The sequence below is a fragment of the Prinia subflava genome, chromosome 3 (genome assembly GCF_021018805.1).
Source record: "Prinia subflava isolate CZ2003 ecotype Zambia chromosome 3, Cam_Psub_1.2, whole genome shotgun sequence".
Taxonomy (NCBI): Eukaryota; Metazoa; Chordata; class Aves; order Passeriformes; family Cisticolidae; genus Prinia; species Prinia subflava.
In genome coordinates this window covers 23779549-23792280 of record NC_086249.1, presented here as the reverse complement: position 1 = coordinate 23792280, position 12732 = coordinate 23779549, and positions in this window count along the sequence as shown.

The following is a 12732-nucleotide window of genomic DNA, read 5'->3' as shown; positions in this document are numbered from 1 at the left end:
AGTGCTGAAGTCAAAGTGACAGCTTTGAAAACAAAAGTTTGTTTGAAGAAGAATAGCATTTTCTTTTCTCTTGTTTGCAGTAGCATTATCATCAGAAAGTTCTCTGAAATCCCTTCAGAAATATCTAGACAAGACCAGAGAGGAAGAGTGGTAAAATACCATAATACTACTCCTCTTCCTGGGTCCTGAATCCCCCAGATTCAATTCAGATGTCCATTTTTGCTAGTTTTGGCTGAGGCAGAGTTAATTTTGTTCACCTTGCTGTCCTGGAGATGGAACCCCTGCCAACCCATGAGAAACAGTGTATTAACTCCTTGTTTTGCTTTGCTTGTGCACACAGCTTATGCTTTCCCTATCAAACCTAAAAGTTTACCAACTTTTACCCTTCCAACTCTCTCTCTGGTCCTGCTGGCTGGGGAGTGAGCAAGCAACTGTCTGGGGATTAATTCCTGGCAAGGGTTAAACCACAACAACTTTAAACAAAATAAGTGCACCCATTACTCATTCTCATTTTTTAGGGTTTTACTCTTTATTGTGACTTGAAATTGTGAAGGTTTTTGCCAGCAGAAATGGAATAGGTACAGTAGAAGAGATCTAGCTGATTGGGAGCTATATTAAAAATGCAATACATAGATGTATTAAAAATAGAGCAAAAATTGCTGACATAATTTTTGTTTGTTTGTTTGTTTTTTTCAGGTTTAAGTTTACATAGCTAGACCCAGAATGCTCTTAGAAGTCATGAACAAGAGTACTGATAGGGAGTGTCAAGGCTCTCAGCAAACTGTCAAGTGAATGATTATTTGTCAACAGTTTGAGGCAGGCTATTTGTATGACTCTAATTAGCTATACAAATGAATGTATGCCTGTTAATAGGAAGTGATGTAAATATGAAAGATTATGGTTTCACTAATAAGATGAAGTATTCTAAGTGTTTCATGGGATATAAGCACAAGCACAGAGTTTAAAGAAATATGAAAATTTTCATGTCATGGACTAAAAGTATACAGTCTTTGAAGATGTCCCCAAGGTGTCCTTTTCAGTGTTTGTTTTCTGGCTGGTTCTGTCAGGCTGAGGATATTGTGAAAATCAAAGATGTACAAACTGCCAGCCAGTTTTTGCTTTTAGAGCTCCTTATTTGTTTGCAGTTAGAAAGTAAAATTTGCTTTTTTGATTTGAATTATTTTGGTAGTATTATTAGCATGACAGACTCGAAAATAAATCTAACAAGGGTGGCAGGTAACAATGGATCATTATCCAATCTCAATCTCTTCTGATGGCCAGCAGACCAGATAAACTATCATAGCCTCTGAATCAGATTCTTTGGACAAGTACAATATTAAAAGAAGTTTTTGTCACACACTTCAGCTTTTTCTTTCTTGTTTCTTATGGTGTTTTACTCAAAGCCATGCAGGGACAGAGAATTATTGTTACAAAAATCAAAACCCTCCTGGAGTTAGGCTCATCTGACTTATTCTCCTGTAATGCTGGAATATCTTCTCTTTAGCTGGCACTTCACCAGCTAGCTATCATCTGGCCTCCTGCTGACTGCTGAGTTGTTTATAAAAACACATTTCTCTCTGCATATGATCCAGATGCTTTGGAGGGAAGAAGAATACATTAGGCATGCAGAATAGATAGGCAGCCTTTTCAAGTTTCATGGGTCTTGGTGGGAAATCAAGGGAAGTTAGTGGCAGGAAAATAATTCAAAGTCTTTAAAGCTCTTTTGAAGTGATTTCTTCAAAGCCCACCTTTTGCATTTTACTGTAAAATCCTTAAGCTTGGAGATGCAAATCCAGGCATGATGATGTATCACTCAGGAAATTGCATGACTTAAATCTACTGTGAATGGAGAGGCAGGCTGAGAGTCATCTCACCTGCCTAGAAATTTAGATTTCTGTGCAGATTTCTGTCTGTGCAAGCTATTTAATTTCTTTAACCAGTGGGAGATAAGTAGCTCATAGGGATGGTTCATCATGTCCTAAGCTGGGTGTCAAGAAGAAGTGATTGGAGTCATACTTTGGACGTGCATTTCTCTGTGCTTTAACTACAGATCACTAACTTGAAGCAGATAGATACTTTTCAGATGACCGAAGTCAGGTTGGGTAGAGTTCAACAGCAGTGTTATGCTAGTGAGCATCAAGCTGCTAATACTTGAATGTTCCACTGAAGAAGAGATAAACCTGAATCTAAATCTTCTGTCCCATCATTTAAAAGCTCTCCAGGGAAAAGAAATAGAAAAACACACTCCATAAATCTACCTATCTACATCAACATTGTGAGAGATGAAGGAGAGTTCATTTTATATTATATACTCGGCTCCCTAAATCTTTAAGCTACCTGCAAGTTATTCTGGACTGCATTTCATAAACAGAATTATTCATTAGACTGAAAATATTACAACATGAAAAGTTTTGAAGACAAGATTTATTTCAAATGAGAATTTAGTATGTGAATTTTGAAAGTGTTCAGTGGTCACTGAAGTGCAGCTGGTTTCTACATATCTTTAATTTTAATTTCTGAATGAGTTAGTTAAAAGGGTCAGAATTAATTCTATCCCTCTCGGGATTTTCAATCTGAAGAAGACAGTTAATGCTCATGTAGCAATGGGAATGGACTCAGGCCAAGGTGAGTCTCCTTTGAAAAATGTCGGTTTAATATTTTTTAAGGCAACATTTGAAAACAAAAGTAATCTAAGGTGTATTATATATATGATTTTAATTTTTAAGAGCAAGAAAAATATTTGGAAAAAGAAGTGGTCAGTTATTAGGTGTATAAGGAGTAGATTTGGGCTAATTTTATCCAATTCTGTAACAAAAGACTCCTTGAAAAATCAGAAATAGGTAATATAAGGCTTGGTTTGGCTTCTTAGCACTTCAGCTGTTCTGTCAGTTTTTGGACTTCTTTCCTGCTGTGCAGGAAATCTAGATTAGTCTGTTTGCAGCAGGTTTTCTGGGGTTCATGTAGTGTCATGACACAGCAGTGTTTGTACTGCAAGTGAGGTAATAACACAATGGCTTTCTGAAATCTGGTGTTTTCACAGGCAAACTGGGTACTAATGAGATCCCCATGGGCAGCTGGGTGATTTAAATATTTTAATTCCCATCCATCTCTTTTGTAGCAGTAACTTGTTTACCTTTTACTGCTGTGATAGCAGTAAGAACTGTAGTACTAGAGAGTGGGAACAAAAGGCTCTTGTCTAAGCAGCAATTTTGGAGGGACTCTCTTCAATTAGTTTCAAACTTCTCCCTGAGCAAGTTCCTTGACTCTCCTCCTGAAGGATTTGCTGCCAAATACAAGAAATAGCCACTTGGTCTGTCTAAAATATATAAGGTTACCGGTCAACCTGAGGAAAACCAGCAAAATATGCTGGTTCATTCTCTATCCACCAGGCAAAAAGATACATGCCCATAAACAAAGAAATTGACCCTTGATTTTCTGCTCTGTTCCAGATACCATCATGCCCTCTGGCACAGAAAAATAGCTATTGGTTGATGTTTGTGTATATATGCTGCTGTCACTGCAGCTCGAACAGTCCAGAAAAATAAGTTTTTATTATCAGAACCAAGTTGATTTTTTAACAAGTTTCAGCCAGCTGCGTGAGACCCCTGCTTTGGGCCATTCCAGCATTTGGAGCGTTCTGCTATATTAGTGTCACATGCAGTGAAAAAGGGAATCTTCATCTGGAACAGGTGGCTTAGAGCCCTGTCCAGCCTGTCCTCAAATGTTTTCAGGGATGGTGCATCCACCACATCTCTGTGCAAATTTTTCCAGTGCTTCCCCACCCCCACTATAGGATATTTTTTCCTTTATCTTATCTGAATGCACCCTCTTTCAGTGTAAAACCATTACCCTTGTCCTATCCCAGCAGACCCTGATAAAAAATCTGTCTCATCTGTTTTACAAGCCCCCTTTAAGTATTCAAAGGCCACAGTAAATTCTCCCCAGTTTTCACTTCTGTGATCAGAACAACCCCAATTCTCTCAGCCTTTTTTCAGAGGAGATGTGTTACATCCCTGTGGTAATTTCTGTGGCCCTCCTCTGGACTGTCTCCAACAGCTCCATGTCCTGCCTATGATGGGGACCCCAGATCTGGCTGCAGTGCTCCAGGTCACAGGGGCAAAGCAGAGGGGCAGAATCCCCCCCTTCACCCTGCTGGCCACACCTCTTGTGACAGCCCAGGACATGCTTGGCTTTCTGGGCTGTGAGGGCATATTACCAAATAATTTCCAGCTTTTCATCCACAGTACCCCCCCGTCCTTCTCAGCAGGGCTGCTCTCAAGCCCTTCATCCCCAATCCTGTATTGATACCAGCTTTTGCTTTGACAAAAGTACAGAACCTTGCAGTTATTGAACCCCATGAATATCATTTGAGAGTCTCAAAATAGAGAAATTAGTCATCTCAGTAGAAAAAAAAATCAGTTCCAATGATCATTAAAGTTAGACAGAAATGCAAATATAGATGATGGTGTCAGATTTTCCTTCTGTCAGAGGACCATTGATTTGAAATCTTGTCTATGATGAAACCCAAGGTAAACCCGAAAGCAAAGTTTTATAAAACAAAATCCTAGTAAGCTGTTCCTCTTGTTTAGATATTTTGAGGGTTTGAGGTAATAGTGTGAGAACTGCATTTGTCATATCTTAAACTGTTTTTATTATTTTACTGAAGATTCCTGAAATATACATTCTCTTCCTCTTTGAAAGGAGAATGGGAAAGTTTCCCCTCATTCATTCTGCAGGTCTCAAAGAAAGACATTTCTTTAATATCCATGCAGCATGCCTCAGCAGCCAAGGGGGCCAGGTACCGGGGCTCATAACATTATGGAGGGGGATAATTTTCTCCAAGAAACAGCTGGGCAGCTGTAGGTCAGAGCTCTTTATGTCTGAAACACTCCTCTGAATATTATATTCTTACCCTCAGGTGATTTGGTGTGGTCATTCCTGAAACAGTTCTAGTTCACATTACAGCAGTTAATGTCATGAAAATTGTGTGAAGCTGCCATAAACTGATTCAAAACACTCCAGGAGATTACAGAAGTGAAGGCTTTGGATGTGCTGGGATTTCCTTAGTGCAGGAAATCTGACTGCAATTGATTTGCATGCAAAGATTGTTTACCCAGTCCTGCTGTTAGGTGGTTTATGCAGAAAATAAGTGATTTTGCTTATTTCTGATGAGACCCGCTCTTTCAAGTGGAAAGCTACGCAGTGGCCCTACACTGTTACAGAACATCATGAGACCAGGTGTGCTCTGGGATTCACACTGTGAACCACAATTCCTCCAACCCCTAGGCAGCCCTAAAGCTCATTTCTTCAGCCCATTCAAACTGCATAAAGCTGTAATGTGCAGTTATTGTTTTCCAAAATGACATTTTCCTTCCATTTTAAAGATTCTGAGACAGAGACACTTCTTGAGCTAAACATTAGGGTAATGTTTATCATTATGGCTTTTGAGGGATACCTGCCTCCTCTCAGGTAAAATAAATGGCTTTTTCCTCTCTCTCCAGTATAACCGTCTGAAAGTTAACTATCCAGCCTAAATTAATTTCCTGATTCCCTCTGAAGGTCCCTGGGAAAGATAATCACCTCTAGATGATTTCAGCTGACCTATTTTAAACATATATTTAGAAGAAGATGAAACGGAATTTTGTCTTTCCCAGGGTTCTCCCATCCTGAACACTCCCTGTGAATCTAATGACTGATATTTATTTTGTCTAGAGAGTTTGTACAGTAGCATAGGGTTGATAGATAAAGACACATGAAAGCGTACAAAGCTAATAATAAAACAGTAGCAGTGGGAAAATATATGTAGATATACATAGATCAAAGCAGCTCCTTGAAATTTTGCAGATTGTAGAAAATAAATACATAACTGAGTTCAGAAGAGAAAATGAAAGAGAAAAACAAGAAAAAAACATCTCAAGTGGTTTTGTTATGTGATCTGTGTTGAGCACCTTGTGTTGTATTCATGTGCATGACAATGATATTGCCTGATAATAATAAGAATGACCAAATCAATGCAGGGCTATGAAAAATCTACAATTGGGTTAGATTTTTTTTGCTGTCAAAGTTTTATTGATTTGTAGAGGCATATTATAAATAACAGCCTATTTTCCAGAGACTCTCCAGTTTAAAATATAGACCAGGACAGGTTTATAAAATTGCCCCCCACCTTCACTGGATAAAGAAAAATAAAATACAAACAAATTGTGCAAATTCAGAGCATAGTTTCATCTTTTTCTAATACCACTGTGTGAACTACTGGTTTGCTCTGAATGTAAGCACCATGACGGTTTTTCAGGTTTTGATGGAGAGATCCTTTCCTACTAGTTACTTGTGATGCAGGGAAAAAGAAGACAAGAGGAGGATGTGTGACCAAGACCTTTGGACAGCAGAGGCAGGAGAGCTGACCTTCTGTTATACAAGGGATTTGATGCGTGTGTTAAATAGGAATTATGGAAGGACTGGAATAAAAAAAAAAATTGCTTAAAGGAATCTGAGGAATGGAGAAGGTTAGAGACAACTGAGAAGTAAGGAATTAAAGGTCCAGATAAAGCACCAAAGCCAAAAGAAAGGATGTTACAGCAGTTAAGGGGGATGTTTTTTAAAACTTTCAGAACACTTTAAGTGGGATAAGCAGCATGCACAAGACCACAATATTATACTAAGATTCTATGATATATGTGCCATAAGAAATCAAGTGAGACACTACAACAGCATGCATCCTTTTTTCAAACAAAAAAGTAAATTCTTGCACAGTTCCCAGTAGAGATAACAGGAGTTTTCTATTGTATCAAGGGACCTGGGTAGGCCTATAACCTGCATTCGAACAAACATAGATTAGTTTGGGCTGGAAGGGGCCTTAAGGACCACCTCGTTTGAGCCACTCCCCCAGCCGTGAGCTGGGACAGCTCTCACTCGACCAGACTGCTCAGAATTCCGCCCAACTTGGCCTTAAACACTCCCAGGGTTAGGGCATACACAGACTCCTCTGGGCCGGCTATTCCAGTACCTCAGCACTCGCATGACTTGCTTGTTGAAGGCTGTGGGTCTCAGCTGTTCAAGGGATTACAAACAGAAGAATCACAAACACAAATGTTAGCTGCAGGAAGTCTGGCAGTGAGCTTTGCTTCCCCTGCAGCTGCTTATATAGGAGGATAAATGTACATATGACCATATCTTTAAATATAGATATAAATATGACCAGATGACTTTTTATTTGCTTGGTAACTACAGAGCAACCAGCTATATGGTAAAATGCATGTAATAGCAAGATAGTTACAATTAAAGAGTAAATTATGATGACATAGGTTATTTCTCAATGTCTAAACCATGGTTGAAGGTTACATAGCAATTACTTTTGATCTCATTAAGAATAATTAGTAATTACCAAGTACTCTAAGGGAATTGTGATTACTATGAAGCTACCTGGTATTTCCCCAAGGGGACTCTATCTTGTTGCAGAATATGTATGCCCCATTACTGATAGCAGCACATAAAATACTGCTTTATTTATGCAGTACAAGCAAAATAGGCCTTTTAAAATGTTTAACGAAATATTTGCCAAAGAGGAAAGCTTTGCAGTGCCTACACTACAGAATGTTTACGAGTGCTTTTAAATCAGTTACTCTTATCTGCCATTTTACATGCCTTATTTTTTAAGGTAAAGAAATAAAACAATATTAAGTAAATAAAACAAAATTAAAGCCATGCCAATCCTCCCATTTTTTTCTGCACTTCCCAGAGGATAAGAAATAGAAGACACCTCCTTCTAACTAGAAAATACTAAAGACAAAGGTGGAGCAAACTCCCCCTAGCCAGCTGATCACGGCATTAGTGCAAAAGGATACAAACCTACCTGCTTGACTTTGCCAGTAGCCTTTAGAAAGATGAACAGATGTTTAAGTCTCAAAAGAAATAAAGAGAAAAATCTGCAAGCTGGACTTTCACATTGATGAATTTCCCAAGAGCCTCTGCTGCTATGGAAAAGGCATCTAAGACAGAAGTAGAATGCATCAGGTTTTTTTTTAATTTTTAGATGTTTTGATAGTGATTAGAAAGAGGAAATCTCATATTGGCAACTGGTTATGTGTGGGATGGTGCAAATGTTTATACTGAAACAAAGAGCTTGTGGATTTTTATGATCATAGAGTAGACTGGTTTATGAGATTTTTTTTCTTCTGGATTGTTGGGATTTTTTTTTGTGAGTTTAAAAGTCCCAACATTTAATTTTATTGTATTTTGAAACAATTAAATTGACCTACAGAAATCATCAGTAAAGTTGCCACATATTAGATTGACCCAGCAGCCCATTTTGAGGAAAACCCATTTTGCCAGACTTGACTGAATTATCACTAGTAGAAAAATATCTGTAAAAAAATGGAAGAACCTGCTTTTCCTGTGAGTTACAATTTTCCAATGACCCACAGATGAGAGAATCAGAAAATGTTATTTTCTCTCTCTCTCTCTCTCTCTCTCTCTCTCACATATTCTTATTCGACTCAAAATGGAAAACTAAGTGTTATTTTGAGTGCTTTTATCTTGTAGAATGAGAAATGTGCATTTGCTGTTATGGCGGGGTCAAGAAATTCCTGGTGAGGCTTAGGAACAACATGAAGCCTTCAACGCCACATTTTTTCCGAATTCCAAAATTATTTATTGCCAGTGGTGCTTGCACTGAGGAAAGTGTTCTGTCTCCTTCACTGTGGATAAGAATTGGTGACCTTTCCTTTTATTTAATATTAGCTTTAGAGTTTGACTCTAACATTATTTCAGAAGTTGCTATTTATTTAATTGCATTTCATGTGAGTCTTTAATGTTTTGGTAGTTCTGTAAATATACTCTGTACTGCTCAATTTTGTAAGTAAATACGTATTTTTTTGATTTCTTTATGCTGTAATATATTCATTCAGCACCTTGGGGTACACTTATTTCAATCATTCATTCATTCAGGTAGTTTTTCTTTTCATATTGATGGTACTGATATCTAAACATGTAGAAGTTCAGTTTATTTCATTATCAGGTCTTATAACAATTTTGTGCTCATATTAGAACACATATCCCTTCTTAAAAGTACAGCTCTAGTAGGACTGCATGGATTCACATGATGAAACTCAGAACATATTTGAAACTTGGAATATATTTCTATGTCTTCTAGAATGGGTATGCATGTGCAGTCATTTAAATATTAGCTGATTCCCAGTCACTGTTGTGGACTTCTGTGCATAGATTTCCTCTGAGAGATTTATTTTTTGCTCTGATTGCATTTGTGTATGGTGATTTATCTGGAAGAAGGTTGTTTCACTTGCCATTTCATTCCCCCTTGGACCCTAACCCTGTGCTAAAATAGGACTACTGTCCTCTAAACATTCAAGGATGTTGCATGGGATTTTCTGTGCTTATCATCCTAGTGTGCAGTTCTTCATCAAATGACTCTCTCTAATCAAATTAGATTATCTGCAGCATGTTATCCTTGTCTGAGTTCTGTTGTATCTTTGAAAAAGTGCATGTGGGCTTGTCAGACAAAGATTTCCTGGCCAAAGATAAAGCCACCCTGAGTAGTTTTGTCCATCTCAATTTTTTCTCAGTGCTGTGTGATCTCAGGGTTTCTCTTATTTTTGAGGTCCTGTGTCTTATCTTTCTTTCTTTCTTTCTTTCTTTCTTTCTTTCTTTCTTTCTTTCTTTCTTTCTTTCTTTCTTTCTTTCTTTCTTTCTTTCTTTCTTTCTTTCTTTCTTTCTTTCTTTCTTTCTTTCTTTCTTTCTTTCTTTCTTTCTTTCTTTCTTTCTTTCTTTCTTTCTTTCTTTCTTTCTTTCTTTCTTTCTTTCTTTCTTTCTTTCTTTCTTTCTTTCTTTCTTTCTTTCTTTCTTTCTTTCTTTCTTTCTTTCTTTCTTTCTTTCTTTCTTTCTTTCTTTCTTTCTTTCTTTCTTTCTTTCTTTCTTTCTTTCTTTCTTTCTTTCTTTCTTTCTTTCTTTCTTTCTTTCTTTCTTTCTTTCTTTCTTTCTTTCTTTCTTTCTTTCTTTCTTTCGTTTGCTCAATATTGATAAGTCTATGTCAGTCTCCCATTAGAGTTACTTGGTTTCACTCAACCAGAAATTCAACTCACTATTTCCTTTCAGCTCCAAAGGAGAAGACTATTTGACCTTCAGACCTTGATTGGAGTCAGTGATTGAGTGCCTTGGGGATGGTTTTAACGTCCTATTCTCTCACTGAAGGGCTAAAGACATCTTAACAAAGGTGCTTAGGGCTTCACACACATGGATCTTTATTCTGCTTGATGTCCAAGTATTTATACTCATAGGACATAGACACTCTGTGCTCTGTGGGCTCTGTTCGCTGTGTGAGGGAGTAGATTGGACCAAGCCAAAGAATTGGGCTGTGGCAAACATCCCTGCCCTATGCTGGCTGTAAACATCTTTCCCTTTGTGCTGTTGTGAGAGATACATTTTCCCATTTAAAAGACAGAAACGACTATTTCTTGGGGATAATCTCCTAGAATAACACATGCAAGTTACTATTGCTGAGTAGTTTGGCATGAAAGGTAATGGTTCTACCTTATAGAGTTCCAATTATTCAGAGCATGAAGTTTCTCACCCACATTTTGCCTTTAGCAGGTGAGAATTGGGGTTCATATCAATGGAATTATTGGTTCCTTAAAATTGCCCAATCCTTCAAGGAGCTTTGCTGACTCACAATGTAAACACAGTGTGCATCTAAACAGGGAATTCAAACCAGTGCTCAGTTTCATGCCTTATAAATCACACTGACTACATTTATAAATACAATTTACTGAGCTGCTCTTAATATAATGGTCTTATGTATTATTCTTCACAAGCATTCATGTGTTCCTTTTTGTGGGTACAATTATTATTCAGGTTTCTTTGCTAGCATCAGTGCATTGCTAAAAGGGAGAGCTTGTGTTTCCTTAAGTACCACATATTTAATAGCCGTGGTACTTTTTGAAGACAGAGAAAAATAGCTCTTCTCACTTTCATCCCAGAAAGTGAAAAAAAAAAACCCAAAAACATTAGACAGAATGTATTCAGAATTCTGAAACCTCTACACAGTCACTTAGTTGGATTGCAGGGATGTTTGGCAGAGAATAAGGCCCTGTGAGTTTCTACAATTAAGTCCTACCCAGTAGATGGCATCCATGCACCAATGCCTGAGCCTTGCTTGAAGTACAGTGCAATGCAGAGTTTTGCAATGTTTTATTTATGAAAAAAAATTAACTTTGAATCTTTGTGTTTTGCCTCAGGCAATATAAGCAGTAAACATGATTTTCACACCAATAGGTAACAAATAGTTTTCTTAACAAATTAGGTGAACTCTGATGTCTGGTTTCTGATTGCTTTAGAGAGATGTGTGTCTAATACAATTCTCTTACATTCCAAATCTTTTGTTTTACATGGGATAAAGTGAAAATGACTGGAGATATGCTGTGAATGTGAATTATCTTTGGGCAACAGAAGTTTTGTGGTTTTAAGACCTGTTTTTAATAAGTGTTGAAGCCATTTGATTTTTTGGCTCCCTGGTGCTTCATAGAGGTGTTTTGCTTTCCTATATCAGCATCCTTGATATTATGACAATATATTTCACAGAAGTTGCCTAATTACAGCTCACCCTGTAAGAAATACCCCTATGAGGCATTGCCAATCTGTGGTGATATATCTATCCTCATCTTGTAATTGGGAAACAAGGTATTGAAACATGTGACATAGTGCCAGGATAAGTGATTCTGCTTCCCTGGTGTGTCTGTTACAGATGTTCCTCAAAATTATCTGTGCCAACCCTTACACATCTGACAGCACTGCAATGCAGCAAATATAACTGCTCTTTTCTTCACAGAGCTGAAGTTTCTTGTGATTTCTTGTATCTGTAAAGGCAGTAGGAAACTGGTTGGTTTCCCGGATCTTTTGGGACTGGGTAGCTTTTACACTGTGTTACATGACTAAGGATGCTTGGATTACAATTCTGCATTTCTAAGTTCACTGGAGAGACATCCTGATTGCATTTATCTGGGATTTGAATTGAATAGAAAACAAATTTTCAAAAACTTATGGCTGTCTAATTTCCTTTTCAAATTGCTTCCCAAATTCCTTTTTGTTAAGGACAATATTTTAAAAATTTTTCCATGGAAATTTTTAAAAACCTGGTGTTTGTTTAGAAAATATATTATTCATTCCCTGAATCTGTCACCAGAGTAGTTTTGAAAAAATCGTATTCCTTTGTACCATCCTGCTTGAACATATAATCCAAATCCCGCTGTGTTGGCAGTGAATTCCCCTCTGTAAGAGTTTTGATGACAACAAACTTGTGATGGGTTAAACTGCTGACTGAGGCACTGACCTTATTCCTCTGGCAACAGAGAAATTCTTCATTAGGCTTGCACCTGAATTTCAGACAGCTAGAATTAGGGGAAATTAAACTGTCCTTAAGAGGTTCATCTTCATGTATTATTAAACAACAGGTTCTCCCAGACTGGTTGTTCTATCACACTCAATCTTTTATTTTCTTTGGAATGAAATCTTTGTGGGCTGGTGTAGACTTATGCAAGATTTTCTTTCAGGGGAGTCAGCTGGCTTGAGGTCTCTGACCACTGTGTAGGGAACATGGACATTACCTCCAGAGACATCAGGGAATTAATGTCATGTCTAAGCTGGTTTGTTTCCGTGGATACCATTATTTAACAATCATTCCTCCTTTAGTCTAATGAAATTGGAAAGTTTCATATTTGGTAT